The sequence below is a fragment of the Elephas maximus genome, chromosome 19 (genome assembly GCF_024166365.1).
Source record: "Elephas maximus indicus isolate mEleMax1 chromosome 19, mEleMax1 primary haplotype, whole genome shotgun sequence".
Classification (NCBI taxonomy): Eukaryota; Metazoa; Chordata; class Mammalia; order Proboscidea; family Elephantidae; genus Elephas; species Elephas maximus.
This window is the reverse complement of record NC_064837.1, coordinates 28,200,109-28,215,084: the sequence shown is the minus strand read 5'-3', so window position 1 is coordinate 28,215,084 and position 14,976 is coordinate 28,200,109.

Here is a 14,976-nt window from a genome sequence, read left to right as displayed (position 1 = left end):
ATGGCACTTCTTACCATTGTTGTGAATACTCAATGTGTTACCAGATGCGAAGCACTTAGAACCGTCTTTCCTACACAATAGGCACTTGATACATGCTAGTTTTTGTTATTATTACTGCAACTTCTAGCAAGGCTCTGTTTTGTTAATACATGTGAGCCTGTGCTATTATTACATTATTAGTATTGTGACAGGCCCTATGTTGACAAGAGACTTAGCGCCAAGAGCAAGCAAAGAGTGGTTAAAGGAACTGGAAATATTTAGATTGAAAAGGAGAAGATTACAAGGAGACAAGATATCTTTATCGTTACCCAAAGAGCTGCTATGAGAAAGACAGGCTAAACATGCTCAGCGATTTGCTGGAAGGCAAAATTAAGGCCAATGAGAGAAAAGGTAGAGTATGAGGTTTTAGCTCCTCATATGGGGCGTGTTTCTAATGAACAAACTCTCGAAAAATGGGTCTGTGCTCCCTCTTCTCTTTTAAGCCAAGCAGCGTGACCCATGATCCTCCGCAGAGATGGTAGCAGGGACTGAGGTTCCAGGTGGAACCCTCCAGCTTCTAGATTCAGGTCAGGCTTGCAAGAAAGAAACTTGGGCGTCAGTCATCGGGCTGAGATCTGTTGGCCGGCGACTCCAAACCACAGGCCCTGGCCTTCCAGAGTGACTTGGCGCCTTCTAGGGTCCAAATTACTATGTCAGATCAGCTCGATGAAAGTAATTGCATATGTTCCTAATGCCGCAATTAAAGAAACTCATTGGCAAGCAGTGTTCAGCAAAAATCCATTTTTAGAGTTTTTCCTTTTTTATTAGCCACTCTCCCTTAGAAATAGCCAGTGAGTGCAGTAAATCAGGAACCAATATATGGAAAATTTTCAAGGAGCCAGAGGATGTAGGAAACGTGAAAATGAATTGCAGGCAACAGTGGGGCTGAGGGTAAGATGCATAAATCCTCCTGACAAGCACCCCCTGGGCCTGGGTGCCCAGCCCTGAGTTAGCTCAAGGAGAGGAGTGCTAGGATGTATTGCCCGTTTCCCATTGTCGGTGTGTGTGTTCTGGCTTGAGCCCCTATCTGCTGTTCACTAAGAGATCTATTCTGGATGCTTGATGCCCTTGTGGGTGTGGGAATTGCAAATGAGATGAGCAGGAAACAAGAGGAAATAGAACTAATGTGGCAGAGAAGGCTTGGCAGAACAGGGTGGTAGGAATGGGAGTGAGAACCAAACAAGGCCACAAAAAAACCAGCTGTCTTCGGATTGATTCCAGCTCATGGCGACCCCAAGTGTGTCAAGAGTAGAACTGTGCTCCATGGGGCTTTAAATAGCTGATTTTTCAGAAGTAGATCACCGGGCCTTTCTTCCCAGGTGCCTCTGGGTGGACTCAAACCTTCAACCTTTTGGTAGTAGCTGAGCACATTAACTGTTTTTACCACCTAGAGATTCCAACCAGGGACTTCCTCCATAGAGGAAGAAAAATGAGGGAGGTGTGGGGCTGGTCAAGGCAAGGGCTGAAAAATAACTCTTGGCAAACCAAACAGGAGGGTTCCCTACAACAGAAATTCAATAAAGACATTCTGAAACAGTTGGCCAAGGGCCAGGCAGGTCAGTTTCTAACACTGGGACAAAACAAACACAACATCTTGCTTTTCTTGAGAATTCTGACCATCCTTGGCAATAATGGCAAATGATTTGCACTAAGACTCCATGTAGGAATTTTTTTCTAAAGAAATACTTCAACAGAGGTACAAAGATCTTTAATGAAGATCATCCAAACCAACCAATTTATCTACCAGCTGGGTTAAAAATCATAGGCCCACCCAAGAGTATCATGCTGCCATTCATTATTATAACCAGCGAAACTAGTCAACGCTATGGGAGCATTTTTATAATGTTCTAAATTGTTGGCAAACTTTTTCTGTGAAGGTCAGTATAGGAAATATTTTTGGTTTTGAGGGCCTTACAATCTCTGTTGCAACTACTGAATTCTGCCATTGTAGTGAAAAAGCAGCCACAGGCAGTATGTAAATGACTAGGCATGACTGTGTTCCAGTAAAACTTAATTCAAAAAACGGGTACTGGGCCGGATATGGCCTGAGAGCTATTCAAAATGATCAAAGCAAAACACAAAATTATATATTTATTATTATTATAATGATATAAAATATGAATGCAGATGAATGGGAAGCGAATGTGAAGACTAGAATGGGTTGTTGAATGAGGGTAGGTTGGATTGTTCTCGTTAGGTGCTATCATGTCGATTCTGACTCATAGTGACCCACATACAACAAAACAAAACACTGCCCGGTCCTGCGCCATCCTCACAGTCACTGCTGTGCTTGAGCCCATTGTTGCAGCCACTGTGCCAATCCATCTCATTGGGTGCCTTCCTCTTTTTTGCTGACCCTCTACTTTTCCAAGCACGATGTCCTTCTCCGGGGACTGGTCCCTCTTGATAATGTGTCCAAAGTACATGAGAAAAACTTTTGCCATCCTTGTTTTTAAGGGGCATTCTGGCTGTACTTCTTCCAAGACCGACTTTTTCGTTCTTCAACGAAGAATGGGATTCCAAAACACTTAATTGTGCTCCTGTGAAAGCTGTGCATAGGCCAAAAGGCAATCATTTGAACAGAACAAAGGGACATTGCACAGTTCAAAATCAGAAAAGTTGTATGTCATGGTTACAGGTTGAATAAGGGTAGTGGAATTGGGGCAGGAGGGGTCTCTCTTTCTTATTTAGGGATAAAGTCAGGACTGTGTGGTTACCTGAGAACTTGGAACTAACACAAACCCCCCGATACTGGGCATAGAGGGGCCCAGATTTCCCAAGCATGGCCCAGCTCCAGAGGCATGCTCGGTGAATGCTTGGTGAGTAGATGAGCGAGCACGAGCCTCATGAAGAGCTGGCCTTCACTGTGCTCCGTCAGGCTCGGTCCAAAGCTTGACGTGAGAACGAGTTTTTGTCTGCAGGTGGAGCCACTCCAGTTTCAGCTGCAATATGGATGTGAGGCTTCGTCTGGCTTAGCTGAGGAATTGCCCTGGGCCAGGATTTCATGTCCAGGAGACTAAGTGGTGAAGAAACCAGGGCAGTTCCAAGCGTCTGAGGCCAAGTCAGTCCAGGGGTAATGAGATGACTCTGGGGGTGAAAACCACTTGCTCGGACTTATAGACTCAATGGAGGTTGCTGGGGAGATGATGGGGTGGGAAGGTTGAGGTGCAAGCTAGAGGTGGACCACAGCAGGGGAGGCAGGAAGGGGAAGGTACACCTGGTCACAGCAGACCGGGGCAGAGCAGAGCCAGCTCTGAAACATATCATTGGAAGGCCTGAGTCTGGGCACCTCAGCCATTCATTAGCAGCCTGAATTAGCAAGTTCTTATAGGACCGGGTGCCCTGATGGCACAGTGGTTAAAGTGCTTAGCTGCTAACCAAAAGGTTGGTGGTTCAAACCTACCAGTTGCTCCATGGGAGAAAGATGTGGCAGTCTGCTTCCATAAAGATGTACAGCCTTGGAAATGCTACGGGTGAGTTCTACTCTGTCCTACAAGGTCATTATGAGTCGGAATCTACTTGACATTGATGGGTTTGGTTTTTGGTTCACAGGACTGGGCACCCACTGTATGCCAGGCTCTGAGTCAAGCATTTGACATTAAATTTTTTACTTAAACTCCAGTATATCTCCAAGTTTCTGAGTTCTTTTGTTCCCAATCTGTCTCCCAGAGGGCATTAGAAGCAAATTCCTTGAAATGATGAGGACTCTCGAGGACCCTGGGAAAACTGGCTACCACTCCACTGCCAGGTTTGGGGACCAACTGTCAGGGGCTCAGATATCTTGTTGGCTCTAAAGGAAAAAGAAATGACCTAAAGTAATGTATAAATATCACACAAGTATTGGTTTACTGTCATTGAAAATTAGGTACTTGGAGAATATTGAAGCATGCACGGTGTGCTAACTATATACATTACTAAGTGGGTGACAAGAAAGTTATGGAACAGAGTCCCACAACATAAGCTCAATTACCGGGTACTCTTCTGCTAAAAGCAGTGCTCCCCTTCTCACCCCCAGCCAGGGAGGCAGCGCCCTTGAATCCTCACCCGGCTTCTGCCACCTGCTATTGGCTGGACCCTGGAGGAAAATTCCTTAAAGTATCACTCGTGCACTTTATACAGGGCTCTCCCAACCACTACCTTCCAAGCACCCTTAGTCTCCTCAGGGCCAGTTAGAAAGCACCTGATGAACTGATCCGCCCTTAGGAGTTTATAGTTTTGACCTTCTGGAACTTTGCTGATTTGACCAAAGATCAAATCACTGCCGCATAAGGCTGGTCTTACTTGAGATGTTCTGTAAATGCAAAATAGACAGTGAGTTTAGGAAACATCCCACAAAAAAGGAGAACGTAAAATATCTCATGGATATTTTTTATATTGATTGCATGTTGAAATGATAGTATACTGGATATATTAGGTTAAATGAAATACACTATCAAAATCAATTGGGCCTTTTTCTACTTTTTTTAGTGGAGCTACTAGAAAATTTAAAATTACCTAAGCGGCTCATACCTTCACTGGCCAGTGCTGCTCTGGAGGAGACTGCATTTCAGAGGTCCAAAGAAACATCTGTAATGGGGGCGCATCCCCCAGAGCGTGGTTTTGGGGAAAGATAGCCTCCCTACATGCCTCAAATTGTGCCATACTACCTATTCCTTTTTTTTTTTTTTTGCCTACTGATAAGATTGATGTTGTGGTTGTTTGCTGTCATCGAGTTGGACCCTGACTCATGGCAGCCCCATGTACAATGGAAGGTCCTGTGCTATCCCTATGATCAGTTGCAGATTAGACTGTTGTGATCCATACAGTTTGCACTGACTGATTCCTATCCCACCTTAGTCTGGAAGTTCTCTGAAACCTGTTCCACATCATAGCAAGACGTGAGCCACCAATGACGGATGGATGGTGGCTATGCATTCGGTGCATTGGCCAGGAATTCTAACCTGATCTCCTGCCTGGGAGGTGAGAATTCCACCACTCAACCATGCCCTCAGCTGCTAACTGAAACGCTGGAAGTTTGAATCCACCGAGAGGCACTTAGGAAGAAAGGCCTGGAAATCTACTCCTGAAAAGGCAGTTAGGAAAACCCTGGGGAGCACTGTTCTACTCTGACACAGATGGAATCGCCATGAGTCAGTGTGGACTCAACTGCAACTGGTTATTGATAAGATTAGTTCTGCTGTCTTAGTTTCTTATTGCCGCTGTAACAAATTACCAACTTAGTGACTTCAAACAACACAGATTTATCCTCTTACAATTCTGGGGGTCAGAAATCCAAATTGGGTCTCACCAGGCTAAAGTCAAGGTGCCAGCAGGGGTAGTTGCTTCTGAAAGGTCTGAGGAGAGATTCCATTCCCTTGTCTTTTTCAGTCTCTAGTAGCTGCCTCTTCCTTCACGTGTTGCCCATCACTTCATCTTCAAAAGACATCACCCTGATCTCTGCTTCTGTATCACATCAGCTCCTTCTCTCTGATCTCCTGCCTCCCTCTTATAAAGACCCCGTGATTGCATTGAGCCCACCCAAATAATTCAGAATAATCTCCCCATCTCTAGATCATTAATTTAATCACGTCAGCAGAATCCTTTCGCCCTATAAGGTAAGATTCACAGGTTCCAGGTATTAGGATGTAGACATCTTGGGCACCATTCTTAAGCCAACCACACCTCCCTCCAACTTGTAGGTCATAAACTGGAACATGAAATGCTACCAAACCATGAACCATAGCACCCTGGAAAGGGAAATGAAGAAGTCACGTAACCCAGTAATCCCAATCCTAGGTATATACCCAGAAGACATGAAGGCAAGAGAACAAACAGAAACCTGTACACCAATGTTCATTGCAGGACTTTTCACAATAGTCAAAAGATAGAAACAACTGAAATGTCCATCAAGAGATGAATGGATAAACAAAATGTAGTATACACACACAATAGAATATTATACAGCTGTGAAGAGAAATCAAGTCCCAATGCGTGCCACGAAATGGATGAGCCTGAAAAACATCATGCTGAGTGAAACAGGTCAGTTGCAAAAGGACAAATGCTGCATGCTATCACCTGGGTTGGGTTCAGGGTTGGTATCACTTACATGAAAAAAGCAAATATACAGAAACCAAAGATTATTGATGATTTCCAGGGGGCAGGAAGGAGGAAGATGGGGGCAGTTTTTTGGGGAAGGGCACTGGGTTTGTGTTGATGGTGGTGAAATGTTTTAGAGGGGAATAGCCATGACGGAGGCACAGCATGAAAAATGTAATCAATGTCATGGAATTGTAAATGTGGAAGTTGTTTTGGCGAGTGTTTTGGTGTGTATATTCTCACCACAATAATAATAATAATGAAGTTACCTAATCTCTCATTTAATTTTAAGAGACTAAAATCCTAGGAGTCTAATCTTTGTGTAGAGGAGGCAACAAAGTCTCAGAGAGGTTGAGTGACTTGCATGGGCTTACCTAGCTAAGAAGAGCCCAGGGAGAGGAGAAGCCTGGTCCCATCCGCTGCTGGAGAGCCCCACTGGGTCAGGGCGAGGACATATGGCCTCCTTCCCTTCTTTGCAGACACAGCAATACTCCATGACCTTGACTGAGGACAGAGCCCACCTCCAAGACCGTCTTCAGGTTGATGGCCATCCAGCTCCTTTGGAAGCAGCCCAGACGTGTGGTTGTACCAGGGAACCCATAGTGACAAGACTTGGGTAAAACTGCAATCAAAGGGGCAGCTGAGAACAGACTACAAGCAGACAGTGGGCTTGACGGAATCCACAGTGCTGCTCGTGACATGCCTGAGCCGGCAATGCTGGTTTTATTAATCAGGGACGGAAGGAAGCAACTAGGCTGGAGACAGCGGGAGGCACACGCTCTGTGTGGCACTGGGACACCGGAGGCTCAGTGCAGCAGTAGTTTTTCTTATCTGACAGGCCTTCCTTCAGCCTAAAGACTTCCCACCCGCTTCTTCTCTTTGCCATGTCCCCACAGACTCCCGCCTCATTCATCTTTGTCCTTCGTCTTCACTTATTTTTAGCCGTGTCAGGAGATGATCTACCGTTCACTGGGGAAGTGGAGTCAAGAAAAGGAAAACATTTCATCTAAAAGAACAAGGAGATTTTGTGGTGGTGTGTGTTCCCACCATCTGTTCATTCTAAATCCTCACCACCAGGCCCATCTTGAATAGGTGTGTCTGAGGGTAGTCTGGCAAGCAACGTTCTCAGGGTATGTGGGTCTCGGATCTGGGGACCAGCCACCTTCATCACATCTGCTGGAGACTGGGTACCACTCTCTGCCAGAATAGGGCTGGGAGTGGTGATGAAGTCTGGATACAGGGCAGAGAATAAGCACACAGCCAGGATGAGGATCCTGAAGTCCTGGGTTCAAGTCCTGGATCCCATGTCTAGTAGCTGTGTGACCTTGGACAAGTCACTTAAGTTCTCTGAGCCTCAGTTTCCTTGACTTTGGACTGGCAGTAACAGGGCTGTTGAAAGAATAAAATGAGAAAATAAATGCAAATGTCCTTTGCAAACTGTAAAGTGCCTCTCAAGAATAAGGGCTACTATTAACAGAGTCAGCACAAGACTGGGAATGCAAAACCTGTTCAAGCATAAACATCAACAGCAGAAGGTCCCAAACACTTAGGGCTGAGTTGGCATTGTGGTCTGGAAAGCAAATAAACTGTCAGGAGCAAAGTAACAGGGTCAGACAACCAGAGGAACAGCATGTGAAAAGGTCTGGAGGCAAGAGAGCGTAATAGGTTGCACGTGATGCAATACCTGAAAACAGGCTTCAGAACTCCCGTGGAGAAGCTGCATCTCAGCAATCATGTGGAAAGAGTCTGGATGTCATCCAGAGGACAGCAGGGCAATGCCACTGGGTTCAAGGGGACTCACACAATCAGATTTGCATTGGCCAGATCTCCTTGGCTGGAGCAGACAATGGATTGAAGGAGAAAAATGTCCCCGGTGGAGAGACCAGAGCAGCAGGCACTGTGGGAAGAGAGCTGAGAGAGTGGAGTCATGGAAAGCAAGAGAAGAGAGTGTTTCAAGAGGAAAGACGAGGAGAGTGGTGTCAACCATTGCCAAGAGGACAAGTACGCCGAGGCACAAAAAGTGTGCATTGTACTTGACAAGAATGAGGTCATCAGAATGGGGGTGTGGAGCGGAATCACGGTTTCCTCGAAAGTGGGAAGGCAAGTGGCAGGGGACCAAGGAGCAAGTATGAGGTAATGGAGCGGTGGCCGGGTCTTAGGTAATTCTTTCAAGAATGTATTGGAGAGGGGAGGAAAGACATAGAGCTGTAGTTAGAGGGAAAGGTGCAACAACAGGTCAAGAGTTTTTGTTGTGGTTTTGTTTTTTGTATTAAATGGGGAAAGAGCCTTGAACAGGTTTAGATGCTGGCACAGTGGATCAATAGTGAAGCAGAGGTTGAAGGCAGAGAAGAGAGAAATCATTCAGCAAATATTTCTCCAACACCGTTATCTGCCCGGTACAGGTTTAGGCACTGGGGACTCAGCAAGGGACAAAGCTTTGTGGACCTGGTCTTCTTGTGAATGGATAAACAATGGAGCAGACTCCTCACGTAGGAAGAAAATGTTGGAATTCAGAGCACAGGAGAAAGATAAGGCACTAACAAGGGGGTAAAGAGGAAAAGATTTGTTCAAATACAGGTGAATTGGTAGGTGTCGTGCCAGGCAGCTGAAGGAGTTCCCAGTTTAGTAGTCTTTATTTTCTCTGAGAAGTAGGAAGTGATATCATACATTGAGTCTGAGAGGGAAGGTCAAGAAGAGGAAGTTTGGAAGAGGGAAGCAAAGATTTGAAATAAGTACTATGATGAATGAACAAGCGTGAGGGAAAGAGATGACCAGGGCAGCCCAGAATTTCCAGCAGCCTTTCAGACTTTGTATGTGTAAGGGTTAATTTTGTGTGTCAGCTTGGTTAGGCTATGGCACCCAGTTGTTTGGTCAAACACAGGTCTAGATGTTGTTATGAACGTACTCCATGTGATTAACATTTACAATCAGTTGACTCTAATTCAGGAGATGATCCTCCATTATGTGGGTAGACTTGTTCCAACCAGTTGAAGGCCTTAAGAGCAAAAACTGAAGTTTCTAGTGAAATAAGGAATTCTATCTCAAGACTGTAACAAATATCCTGTCTTGAGTTTCCACCCTTTGCCAGCTGGCCTACAGACTTCAGACTTAAGACTGTCCGAGTTTCTAGCCTGTTGCCTAAACTACAAATTTTGGACTTGCCAGCCCCCACAATACCATAAGCCAATTCCTTAAAATAAGTTTCTCTCTCAATCTCTCTGCATCTCTTTCTCTCTTAAGCTCTCTGTATCTCTGTGTGCACATATATATATAGGAAGAGAGGGCTCTGGCGGCACAATAGTTAAGTGCTCAGCTGCTAATCTAAAGGTTGGTGGCATATATAATACATAAAATCGCCCAGAAGAGCCCAGGTGTAGAGAAACACCACCGTCCAGTAGTCCCTACAATCCCTCCAACTCCTGAGAACACAGCAAAGAAACTCAGCTGAACTCTTTTCTCTTCAACTACCAGATGCTAAACAATATCTTTCTAACTAACCAAGTCCACAGGTCCAGCAACCTTCCACAGAGACTGGGGCAGGAGAGAGCAAGGAGCTCAAATCCAGAGTAGGGCTGTTCACCAAACATAACCAAACTCTATCATGTAGGCTTTTCTTTTTCTTTTGTTTTCTTTCCTTTCCTTTTTCTCTCTCTCTTCCTTCCTTCCTTCCTTCCTTCCTTCCTTCCTTCCTTCCTTCCTTCCTTCCTTCCTTCCTTCCTTCCTTCCTTCCTTCCTTCCTTCCTTCCTTCCTTCCTTCCTTCCTTCCTTCCTTCCTTCCTTCCTTCCTTCCTTCCTTCCTTCCTTCCTTCCTTCCTTCCTTCCTTCCTTCCTTCCTTCCTTCCTTCCTTCCTTCCTTCCTTCCTTCCTTCCTTCCTTCCTTCCTTCCTTCCTTCCTTCCTCCCTCCCTTCTTCCCTCCCTCCCTCCCTTCTTCCCTCCCTCCCTCCCTTCTTCCCTCCCTCCCTCCCTTCTTCCCTCCCTCCCTCCCTTTTTTCCTCCCTCTCGCTTTCTCTCTCCTTTCTTTCTTCAATTTGTCTTTAGCAAATTTAGAAATAGGCCCGAACATATTTTGAAAGTATCTGGTAAGCCAGTGTGAACAGGAACCAGTTCATGCATTTCAAGCAGTACATTGGATGCAACCTGAACATGAAAATTTTCTTCTGATGAAGCCAATACTTTATTTGTGGTTCAGGAACCACCTTCAGAAGAATTCTGTTTAGCAGAAGCTGCTTAGGGATGCAGAGTAGGAACCCAAGACTCTAATCCTGATATTCCTCCCCAACTGATTGGATGACCTTAGGCAAGTCAGCACTCCTCTCTGGGCTCTAGTTTCTCTGTAAGAAAATGAAGTGGTAGGACTAGGTGGCCCCAAGGCCCCTTCTGGCTTTCACATGTTGGGATACTCTGTGAAAACAGCTGACCCTGGCAGGCCAGTCTAATTTTCTCCATTGAAGGACTGATAGAAATGGTGCAGATAAGAGATTCAATCTCTCACATCACCCAGAAGACTCTCAGGTCAGTCCTATTCAGCATGCCTATTAACCAATGACGGCAGAATTGGTTTGCGCCCAGCACTTTTAGTCTTGGCAGTGAGGAGAACCTCTGTGTTATTTCTGGAGACCAAGAACAGAAACTTATGTTTTATGCTGCACTAAAGTGGAAAAGGAAGGGATGGAAATTAAATTTGGGTTACCCAGATGCCCGTTAGGCCCCGTCGACCTCTGGCCTCCCCCATAAGAACACATGAATAGTTTGCCTCTAAGGATATCAAGAGCTTTTATCTGCCAGGGGCCAGCTCCCAGAAGTCCCTACTCTTGTATCTTTTTTTGAGTCCCAGAAACAGAGAAATGTGCTCACATGTCCAACAACCTCATCCTGAAGCTCTACCATCTGTCTTCCTTGAGTGTAGCTTTCTGCCATTGATGCCATCTGCCAAAGGGATATTGCCCAGTTGGTCAAGCTGGCATACTTAGGTCTCTTCTTTACCTACCTAAGCCCCATTACTCCACTTGGGTTAGTAGGCATCTGGTGAAAGTTTCATAGTGCTATCAGAAAAAAACTTCAAGATCCTTTTTTGAATCACAAAGCCATCTTGGTCTGGCCCCTGCTTAGCTCTTCATCCTCATTTCTGACCACGCTTCCAATCATACCTTACAGAACAATCAGTCTGGATTACTTAATACATCCTGCAATGCTCCATGCCTTTCTCTGCCTGGAATAACCTTCCTTTGATTTTTCCTGGCTGACTCCAACACAGACTTAAGTCAAGGCATACCTTCCAACAGGAAGACTTTTCACTACCCCTAGTCTGGGATGCCATGGCCCTGAGCTTCCCCGTTAGCTTGTCTGTCTCCTGCATTCAAGGTCAGGTGCTTGAGAGCAGGGACATGGTTGTATTTATATCGGTACCCAGTGTCTAGGATGCAGTAGAGGCGTAAAATAACAAACGTATTCATGAATGAATAAATACTTCCTTACTCTTTATTTAAAGCACAGAAGGTTAGCGTTGGAAGGGACGTAAGAGATGTTTTAGCCCCTTGCCTTCAATTTTTAAATGAAGACACTGGGTTCCAGAGAGGGGAACATATTTGGACAAGCCTTCCCACAGTGCAGATGTAGAATATTGACCCATAATTCAGGACTATTTCCTTCACACCACGCAGCCTCCACTGTCCTAAAATTTTGAAATCTAGAAATTCAGAAGAATGAAGTTCTAATAGGAACTCTCAGATGTTGCTAGTGGGTAAGTGAACGGACGCATCAATTTTGGGGAGAAATTTGGCAAAAAATATATATATACATACATATAAAGATATATTTGAAGATGCACGTACCATGAGACCCAGCAATTCTACTTTTTTTTTTAATAATTTTTATTGTGCTTTAAGTGAAAGTTTTCAGATCAAGTCAGTTTCTCACACAAAAACTTACGTATACACCTTGCTACACACTCCTAATTACTCTCCCCCTAATAAGACAGCCCGCTCTCTCCCTCTACTCTCTCCTTTCATGTCCATTTTGCCAGCTTCTAACCCCCTCTGCCCTCTCATCTCCCCTCCAGGCAGGAGATGCCAACATAGCCTCAAGTGTCCACCTGATCCAAGAAGCTCACTCCTCACCAGCATCCCTCTCCAACCCATTGTCCAGTACAATCCATGTCTGAAGACTTGGCTTTGGGAATGGTTCCTGTCCTGGGCCAACAGAAGGTCTGGGGGCATGACCACCGGGGTCCTTCTAGTCTCAGACCATTAAGTCTGGTCTTTTTATGAGAATTTGGGGTCTGCATCCCACTGCTCTCCTGCTCCCTCAGGGGTTCTCTGTTGTGTTTCCTGTCAGGGCAGTCATTGGTTGTAGCCGGGCACCATCTAGTTCTTCTGGTCTCAGGATGATGTAGTCTCTGGTTCATGTGGCCCTTTCTGTCTCTTGGGCTCCTAATCACCTTGTGTCCTTGGTGCTCTTCATTCTCCTTTGATCCAGGTGGGTTGAGACCAATTGATGCATCTTAGATGGCTGCTTGCTAGCATTTAAGATCCCAGACGCCACTCTGCAAAGTGGGATGCAGAATGTTTTCTTAATAGATTTTATTATGCCAATTGACTTAGATGTCCCCTGAAACCATGGTCCCCAGCCCCCTGCCCCTGCTTTGCTGGCCTTCAAAGCATTCAGTTTATCCAGGAGACTTCTTTGCTTTTGGCTTAGTCCAATTGTGCTGACCTCCCCGTATTGTGTGCTACCTTTCCCTTCACCTAAAGTAGTTCTTATCTACTATCTAATTAGTGAATGCCCCTCTCCCACCTCCCTTCCTCCCCCCTCTCATAACCACAAAAGAATGTTTTCTTCTCAGTTTAAACTATTTCTCAAGTTCTTGTAAGAGTGGTCTTATACAATATTTATCCTTTTGCAGCTGACTAATTTTACTCAGCATAATGCTTTCCAGGTTCCTCCATGTTGTGAAATGTTTCACAGATTCATCACTGTTCTTTATCGATGCGTAGTATTCCGTTGTGTGAATATAACATAATTTATTTATCCATTCATCTGTTGATGGGCACCTTGGTTGCTTCCATTTTTTGCTATTCTAAACAGTGTTGCAATAAACATGGGAGTGCATATATCTGTTCCTGTAAAGGCTCTTATTTCTCTAGGATATATTCCAAGGAGTGGGATTGCTGGATTGTATGATAGTTCTATTTCTAGCTTTTTAAGGAAGCACCAAATTGATTTCCAAAGTGGTTGTACCATTTTACATTCCCACCAGCAGTGTATAAGTGTTCCAATCTCTGCACAGCCTCTCCAACATTTATTATTTTGTGTTTTTTGGATTAATGCCAGCCTTGTTGGAGTGGCAATTCTACTTCTGAGTACAAATATCCTGCAGAAAAAATTTTATATGAGCTCAAGAACTTTTTTTATTGAAGTAGGATTGGTAATAGCAAAAAATTTGAAAACTCTGAATGTCCATCAATAAGGAAATGAATAAATAAGTTGTGATATAGTCATACAATGGAATACGATTTAGCAACTAAAAGGAATGAACTAGATCTACATATGTCAACATAGATGTAGTTCAAAAGCATAATGTTGACCCTAAATGTTGTGGTGCTGGTGATGGTGCTGGTGATATATTCTTAGGGTTCCTAGAACTGATAATAGGAACTGATAATAGAATAATATACCTCCTGGACTAATAATATACCTCCTGGTTAGGTCCTTGTTAGAATGGCTTCACTCAATGAAACCAGCGGAGTATTCTGGGCCACATTCTTAACCGTATGGGCTGTAGAGTATAAAGTCAAAGCTGCTCCAGGATTAGGTGATGTTTGGTGTGGACCCATGCTTTTCTTTGTTTAGTGAACAGAGCTAAACAATGAAAACATCCCAGCTTTCCACCTTTCCTCTCATTGAGAGGTAGTATCTATGTAAGTATGGGAAATTTGCTAAACATTGTCATGATGCTAGACATGGGAAAGGGATCAAAATTGCAAGAGTGTTTAGGGTAGTGGCTGGGCATCGCCAAAGGCAATGGTTCACATGGAAAGGCAGGAGGAGACCTCCCAGGTGAGAGGCTGAAGGCTTCAGCAGCAGCCACCTTTTCCTTTTTCTTTTTTTTTCTGATGAGGTTGCCTTCCTTCCCAACATGATTATAGAGATGTGAGTACTCACACTGTTGTACTGAAAAGGTCAGGAGCTGCAAGGAGACTTGGAAGTTACCGTAATTTCAGGTGCTTATCAAATCTTTGTGAAAATCACTTTTCTTAAGGCAAGTGTGAGCCAGATATCATTACTTGATTCCCCTCATTAGAGGGAGGCCATCTTCTAATAAAATCTCCTAAGTCTAAGTCCAAACGACAAAGCCAGAAGAACAAAACACCCCCATCGCATTGAGTGGAAAAAGCTAGTTATGAAAGGGTATCTATAGGATAATAGTATAGGTTTTCTGAAACATATGGGATCACCATAAGTTGGAAGTGACTCAATGGCCCCTGGTTTGTTATGTTATGTTTTTTTATAAGGTGCGGTCGAATCGGTTCCAATTCATAGCAACCCTATGCACAACAGAACGAAACACTGCCCAGTCCTGTGCCATCTTCACAGTCGTTATGCTTGAACCCACTGTTGAAGCCGCTGTGTCAATCCGTCTCATTGAAGGTCTTCCTCTTTTTCACTGACCCTCTACTTTACCACGCATCACGTCCTTCTCCAGGGACTGATCCCTCCTGATAACACGTTCAAAGTACAGAAGAAGTCTCGCTATCCTGGCTTCTAAGGAGCATCCCGGTGATACTTTTTCCAAAACAGATTTGTTTGTTCTTCTGGCAGGCCATGATATATTCGCTATTCTTCACCAACACCGTAATTCAAAG